Source organism: Pinus tabuliformis, chromosome 8, assembly GCF_031772625.1.
Source record: "Pinus tabuliformis cultivar Carrire ecotype Pingquan chromosome 8, CPIR1, whole genome shotgun sequence".
Lineage (NCBI taxonomy): Eukaryota > Viridiplantae > Streptophyta > Pinopsida > Pinales > Pinaceae > Pinus > Pinus tabuliformis.
In genome coordinates this window covers 976,393,973-976,402,221 of record NC_142294.1, presented here as the reverse complement: position 1 = coordinate 976,402,221, position 8,249 = coordinate 976,393,973, and positions in this window count along the sequence as shown.

Genomic DNA, 8,249 nt, shown 5'->3' with positions numbered 1-8,249 from the left:
CTTTGAACTATTTTCTTTCTTACCTTTGGTTTCCTTTTATGTTCTCTTTAGGTACTTTGCAGTGGAGGGAGTCAATCATTCCTTCAATTGTATGATCAAAGGTGTCTGTCAAATTGGCTACAGAAAGTCATCAAAGCTGCAGAAAATCAATAATTTTGTAGCTAATTTTTGAAAAGAAAGGGATAAAATAAGAAGGATTTTTAGAAAATGGGATACAAAGAAAATTTAAGATGCCAAGAATTTTCTTAGTTTTCATCTTGAATTTTTCTGCATAAACATCCAAACAATTGTTGGTTTTCATTTTTATACATATATATATATATATATATATATATATATATATATATATGAAAAGGAAAAAATTAAGGTGGATAAGAAAAAGAATTCTTCTTGGCCCACTTCAAATCAGAGTTTTCCTGGTGTTGTAGTGGCTACAACCACCCTCCAAAATTTTTCCCTAGCTTCATTTTGGAGCCTCCCTTCCAACCTTCACAATAGCTTGTCTTGCTTCATCACGATCATAAGCTTCAGTTCTTTGCTTGCACAAAGGTAGCCTGGTGATCACAACTTGATGCATTCCCCTCACAGGTTGTTCATCCAGAGTTGGTCCACCTACAAGCTGAGCAACTTCCCCAAGAAAATTGTGCATTTCTGGAGGGAAACAATCCTTCCCTCAAGAAATTGCACAATACTGTCTGGCAGCCTGTTGGGCTCCAAGATTGCCCAATTCTACCAGTCAACACTCCCAGCAGGAATTACGTAACTTTCCCCAGTAGCGCTTATCAACCTAGAATTTTCACAAATCTGGGCAGCAGTCAAATGCTCTACCCAGAAATTGCACAAATCTCCTGGGAAACCAGCCCATCTCCCAACCAGAAATGCACATTTTCTCCCTGCAGTCGAGCAGTCTCTTGCATGCACAGTTAAGTTGAACAGTTCCCTCTAGGACCAAGCAAAACTGGCTTCCATGCATGGAATGCTTCTCCCAAGGAAGCATGGAAAGGTATCCCTTGTTTCATGGATCTTTTTCTAACAGTTGGAGGTTACATGTAGGGATAATTTCAGAAACCTCCCACCAAGTGTCGCTTTCCTTAGATTTGTGGCATGCACGTCACAACCTCGATGTTATCAAAACTCATCTAACGGACGTTGCAGAGCTCATTCCTCACATCAACCTTATAGCTTAAACATCCCACATCACATCTAGGAGCTGTCTGCACATTCAGCGCAACTGTTTTTTGGTAAGCTCGCTTCCCATGCCTTGTGTTGCATTTTTGTTGCTTTTTGTGTTTTCTCTTGTGTGAGTATTGTTTGCTTGATTTCAGCAAGCACTTGTCGTTTACATGTATATTAACTTGTCCTAGCATTGTTTCATTTTTTGTTGTTATCCCTCTACTGTCACATGCATGAAATTTTTTTCACGAAAAGTTTCCAATTCTTCGACTCGCCTCACCCACATGCATGTCATTCTATTTTCTAAATCTTTCATTCACCATTTGCATGCATGATCATTCACTTATGCTTATACTCAGTATCACCATGCATTCTCACTCACATTCACTTTCAATTGCCCATCAATGATTCTCGATAGCCTTGGCCTGGACTCTGCCTCACCAAGATAGCATTGTGCAACCCTAAGAGGGAAGGCTCTGTTTTCCTCTCAGGAAATGCGCATTTCTTCCTAGTGACTATCCTCTAGAACTGTTTTGCACATTTATAAGGGACAGTGACTACTAGCCCAGAAAATTGCACAATGCAGTTACTAAACCTGCAGCCATTGCCACCTAGATTGTGCATTGCACAATTCCAGTAATCAACAGCCAGACTAGACTATGCATTGCATAGTTTTAGCAGTACGTTAGTCTTTGAGTAGCCCAGACTATGCCTTGCACAATCTTGGAAGTCAGTCTTCCGACCTCCTAGTCGAAATTGCAAAACCTTCATGATCAGTCACATAGGTATGTTGCAAGTCAATTCTCAAGTTCATTATTGGTTTTCGATTGACAAATTTCTTGCCATGATTGTTGCCATGTCTCCACATATTATAGGTGTTCATCTGCCTCTCACCAGTGTAGGTGCAATGGTTTCCAAGAGGGCAGAGTCGAAGACACTTATCAGAGCACACTAGGAGATGCAGTTGATCAAATGTCTTTGAGCTTGCCTACTCATGAAGACATCAAGTTGTTCGTAGACAAGAAAATCAAGATATCACAATAGGCAACATACCGAATGTAGCGAGCACAGTGAATGCAGCGAACACAATGAATGCCAGAGGAAGGTTTTTGACAACACAGAGGTGGAAAAAGTTGCAAGATCAAGCAGATCCACTAATGACAAAAGAAACGTGGGAGACTCAAGCTGTGAGGTGACAACGCAACATGAAGATCGAGCAAAGACAGATGAATTAGTTACAGCAGGAACAACAACAACAGTGGGTGCAACATGCACTCACGGATGAAATTGCACTCATACAAGTTAAAGATCCATCCTAGTAGTTGGCACGAAGTAGACATGGTGAGAAGTGTTGTTGATCACATGTAAGGGATTCAACAGCATGCATGTCATTGTGCGCACGCATGCAATCCAAATCATTTAGCACACTCACCAAGGCGAGGACAAGAAGCAAGTCCAGCTGGAGCTAAACATGTACTTCGGCAAGTTGATGCGTATGACCTCCAACACACACTTGAAGGTCAACACGAACACCATGCATCAGTGTGTTGCTGGTTTAGTCGCACCCAAGAAGACCATGCACATGTTAGCAGACAAGTTGGAGGAAGGAGCCATACCAATGCATCGTAGGCAACGAAGGAAAGAGTTCTCTTTAGCAAGATGTCACCATGGGGTGCATGTACACCATCACGGATGACCAAGCTTGGAATAAGCTCACGACCTTTGCCATCACAAGCATGTCAAAGAGTTGGTCTCATCACAACAGACCGAGTGTCAGTGACGTCTTGCATGGCTTGCTCAAGCCATGTTTTCTCACATGAATACATGTGCATTGTAATGTAACGTCATGTCAAGTGTAAGTCAAGTTTCAATAGTTGGATGTAATAGTCATAGAGTAGATGAACAGTCATGAGGGTGGATGAACTATCACAAAGGGGAATGTCAAGGGTCACCCCACCCTTTGCTATAAGTAGTCCCTTGTATCTCATTGTATAGGATTTTGGTTAGTGAAGCTTCTGATAAGACTATATTGGAGAAATCTTGGACAATAATGTAATGAGCCTTGGCTTCTCCACTGCATGGAGCTAGTTCATCTCTTTGGAGGAGCAGGCAGATGCAGCTATAATGTTCCACTGTTGGGGCTAGTAGGTTTACATGAATGTATTGTATGATTGGAACTTACACTTCTTTACATAGTTGTGTATGAACTGCTTCGTATGCGATTATATGAATCTTGTTGCATATGTGTTTTTGGTTTAACCATCACTTTTGATTGCTGAATGATCTTCTTTCTAGCTTGTGATGCATCTTCCCTCATGTGATCCATTCTCAGCTAAGTATTGCTATAGGTTGCTAAGGGGTGCACTTATCTCACCCCCCATGTCTTAGAACCTCTCATTCACCTTCCTTGACTCACTACAACGATCACACCCTTGCTACTGACAGAGTTATCTTACTTGCCTCTATACGACATCACATTCAAGGCATTACCTTACGACCCACTGTTGGGAATCCTACACCAAACGGTCTGAGGTCTAATTGGGACTTTTTACCGAGGATATCCCCTTGACATGTTGGCGGGTTCAACACCATCAAAGTTTTGGCACTAGAAGGAGGGAGATGAAAAGCTAAGTCCTTGCCTCTGTCTTGAATCTCTACACATCTATCATGACAAACTATCGAGTTTCTCTTCCGGAGTGTATGTCTTATGGACACAATTTCATCATCCCAAAAAATCTCTCGGATAACTTGTCAGATAAATCATTTGATGGTGGATGCTATGTAGCCTTGGTAAGGCACGCGGTTGGTGTTGTAGGCTATTCATGTAAATAAATGCAAATGAATTGGTGTGCCACGTTGCCCAAAAAATATATTCATTCTCTTGCTCATCTGGTTGCAAAGATAGATTTTAATTTCAACCACTTCAACCATTAATCACTCAATAAAGAAATTCTGGAATTATGAAAAGCACCCGATGAATCTGTTGAACAGTTTCACACATGCTTTTGTAATCTTGCATACCAATATCCCAAAGATAATATTGATTGGGAATTTCTTGATGAAATATTTGAGTATTTTCTTCACATATCTGAACCCCGCTCAGCACACTTCGGAGATGGAGTTACGCAATCACAGGCAATCACAGTCACTGTCACAAGTCATTGCCCACCTTCACCTCATCAAAGAGCTCTACCATAGTGGAGTGATGTGGGAGATCATGCACGCACCTCTGTTGAATTGTCACACTCTCCCACGCCACCTGCTCCTAATATTTGCACAGATTTGGCTTGCAAGCCTGCTAGTTGTCACATGGACTTGTTCCCTCAACCTCCATGCTCATGTTCTGTTGATCCTCTGGATTGTACTATCTTGTGTTCTTCCATTCCAGACTCCTCACCTGCTATGAATGAGGATCAAGTTGTCGACGAAGTTGGTGTTATGAAACCAACCTGTGCCATCATTCATGATGAGTGTGTGCAGGAATCTAAAGAAGAGTCTGCGGTGAAGGATGACTCCCTTCTAGCCACACCTCATCCACTTCATCCTAACATCCCTTGTGATTCTGCCACTGTTGATTTCCCCTCTGAAAACCCATTTCTAGATGCTTCTACTTTCGATCATTCATAGGACACCTCGAATGTCAGTCTGTCATTACGTTGTAGAGAGGACACATATTCCTCAGAAAATCTGTTTAATCTATCATTTATCTTTCTTGAAAACAAAGAGGGTGAACATCTTTGCTTCTCATCTACCCCTCTGCCCGATTCATCAAATCATGAGGATGTTGACGAACATCTCGAATTTTTTGATCTTGGTTGTCATGATCTATTCACTTCCACATCCAATCACAATGTTGATTCAAGCGTTGTTAATCTATCCAAGACATCGATCTATGATGATCTATCTATCCATGAGGTCTAAACCCCCTAGACTGTCAAGGCACTTCAGCTTGAACTGATGGTTATGTCAGGCCCTCACTGTCTATAGTTTGGTTTCACTTCCAGTCAGGAAAATTTTCAAACACTTAAGGTTCCTCATCACTCTCTGCTTTGCATTAAAGATCAACCAAACACCCAGATCTTTCTTCCTCCACTTGAACTACACGATTGCATCGCTCATCCATTGGAGGAATCTTACACAGCAAACACACGTGCACAACAAAATTGGTCTACCTTTCTCACGTTTTCTTGCATGTCATAGTCAAGAGAATGTATACACTCAATATCTACACACAGTGTAGCACAACATCATGGCAACACCACAGAATGCATGTTATGCACTTTCACTTATCTTTTTTATGTGGTCACTTGTAAGCCCAAACTGTGTTTGTCTTCACTGTTACATATTTCTTGTTTGCTGGTTCACACAGTTGTCTTGTTCACAAACCATGCCTTCACCAACATGGGCAACCAATGCGCCGGTGGCTACATTAGAAGTATCACTTTACATGAGAGGACTCATGCACTATTAGCTTAGGAGTAGGAGTAGTGTTTTCTTTTGAGTTGTTTGCTTGCATGCTTGTTTTATTACTTGATTTATTTGTTTGTTTATCTACTTACTTGATTGTTTCCTTGCTCTTCTTTCTCTTTTGCTTCTTCCCTTGATTTGCTTTGTTGTTTTTAGTTCACTTGTTTTGTTCATAGGTTAGCTTCACATGAAACCATGTATGACTCTTGAAATGAGCTAGGTGAAGTAAAAGAGGGCTTGTACAACTATCACTACTTGGTTATATGTCATCTTGCCTCTGTATGAAGAGTTTGTTACTTTTAGTCCATGATACATCGAAGGAAAACACGTACTGTTCGAAATAATGTAAACTTTGAAATAGGAACTGATATTGTTACCCGTTTCGTAGAGATAGCAAAAAATTGACCCGATTTTGAAAAGGGGCGATGTAGAACACACATTTTTTTTTTAGCATAGTTTTTGGCACTTTAAATAACCGATACGATTACCCGTTTCATAGGGTTAGTAAAAACGTGACCCGATTTTGAAAAGTGGTTAAGCAGAATACACTTTTTTTCATTGGGAGCATATTTTTGACATTTTAAATTTTCTTATGTATCAAATATAAATATTTGTTTTTAAATACTAGTGATTTTCATGCTGATTTTAAAACGTGTAGATGCAATGTGTTGATGCATCATACCTTTTCTTTTGGAGGACTAATTTTTTACACTTTAAAATTTATTATGTCCAATTGTTTTTTAAATTATGATTATTTAACGAATTTTCAAGTTGTTTTATTTTTCTTTTTTTAAATATTGATTAGTTAAAAAAAAACAAATATATATATAAGAGACAAACAAAAAAAATAAAAAATGTCAAATTTTTTTTTATCTCATAAGCCATAAAAGAATTTGGAAAAAAAAAAAAAAAATATATATATATATATATATATATATATATATATATATATATATATATATATATCTATATCTATAGTTAAGTAACTAAAAATAAAAAAAAAAAAAAAAAAAAAAACATTAAAAAAAACTAGGAAAAAAAAAATAAAAACAAACTAGATTAAACAAAAATAGAAAATTAACCCCCCAAAAATTTAAAAACTAGTAAAATAAATATTAAAAACATTTAAAAAAAACTAAAAAAACAAAAATAAACGCAAATTATTAAAAAAAAAAAAACTAAAAAATATGAAAATTTTAAAAATATATGTTTTTTCAATTTAACAACAAAGCAAAATAATTAAAAAAACATTTTAAACCTATAAAAAAATGTGTTTTCGATTTAAAAAAAAATAAAAATAATAATAATAATAAAGATATATATATATATATATATATATATATATATATATATATATATATATATATATATATATATATATATATATATATATATATATTATATAAAAAAAAATTATTAAAAAAAGTTCATATAAAAATAGTTATATATATATATATATATTAGTTTTGTTTTTATTAAAAAAAATAAAAATTTAACATCGCCCACCCGCCTCACGGTGGGGGCGGCCGTGGGCGGAGGGCTACGTGGAGCCCCTCCACCCACAGCCACGGCCCCACCGGGCGGCGTTAATTTTTTTCTTTTTTTTAGTTTTAAAAGTTTTTATTCATTTGTTTTTAAATTACCAATGAATTTTTTTATTTTTTTTTAATATCGAAAACACATTTATTTATAGGTTTAAAATGTTTTTTAATTATTTTTTTTTTGTTTTTAATTTGAAAAAAAAATATATTTTTAAAATTTTTGTATTTTTTTAGTTTTCTTTTTTTTAATAATTTGAGTTTATTTTTGTTTTTCTAGATTTTTTTCAAATGTTTTTAATATTAATTTTACTAGTTTTTAATTTTTTTTGGGTTAATTTTATATTTTTGTTTAATCTAGTTTGTTTTTAAATTTTTTTTCCTAGTTTTTTTTAATTTTTTTTTAATTTTTCTATTTTTAGTTACTTAACTTTATATATGTATATTTTTTAATTTTGTATTTTTATTTTTTTTTCCAAATTCTTTTATGAGATATATATATTTTTTTAACATTTTTTCTGTCTTTTTTATATATATTTTTATATTTTTTTTTAAGTAATCAACATTTTAATCTTAATTTCACTAGTTTTTAATTTTCAGTTTTTTTTTTTAGTTCTTTGTTAATGTTTTTTTAATTTTTCTATTTTTACCTACTTAATTTTATAGTAGTTGTTGTTTTTTTTTTTCCCAAATTTTTTTATGGTTTACATATTTGTTTTTTTTTTTCGATTGTTTTTAAATATGTTTTTTTTACTATTTATTTGTTTATAATTTGTAATTTTTTTTTTAGTCTTTTAATTCTTATCTTTTATAGGTTAATTTTGTTTTTTTTTTTTTTTTTACATTTTTATGATTGATTTCTTTTTTTATATTTCATTTTTTTTGTTTTTGTTTTTTATTTTATGTTTTGTTTTTAGTATATATTTTAATTTATGTTTCGCTATTTTTTTGTGTTGTTTCATTATTTTAATTTTAATTTTAATTTAATGGTTTCATTATTTTTTTGAAATTTTAATGTTTTTTCAGGGTCATGATAAAATATTTTACGCCATTATTTCAAAATGTTGAAAT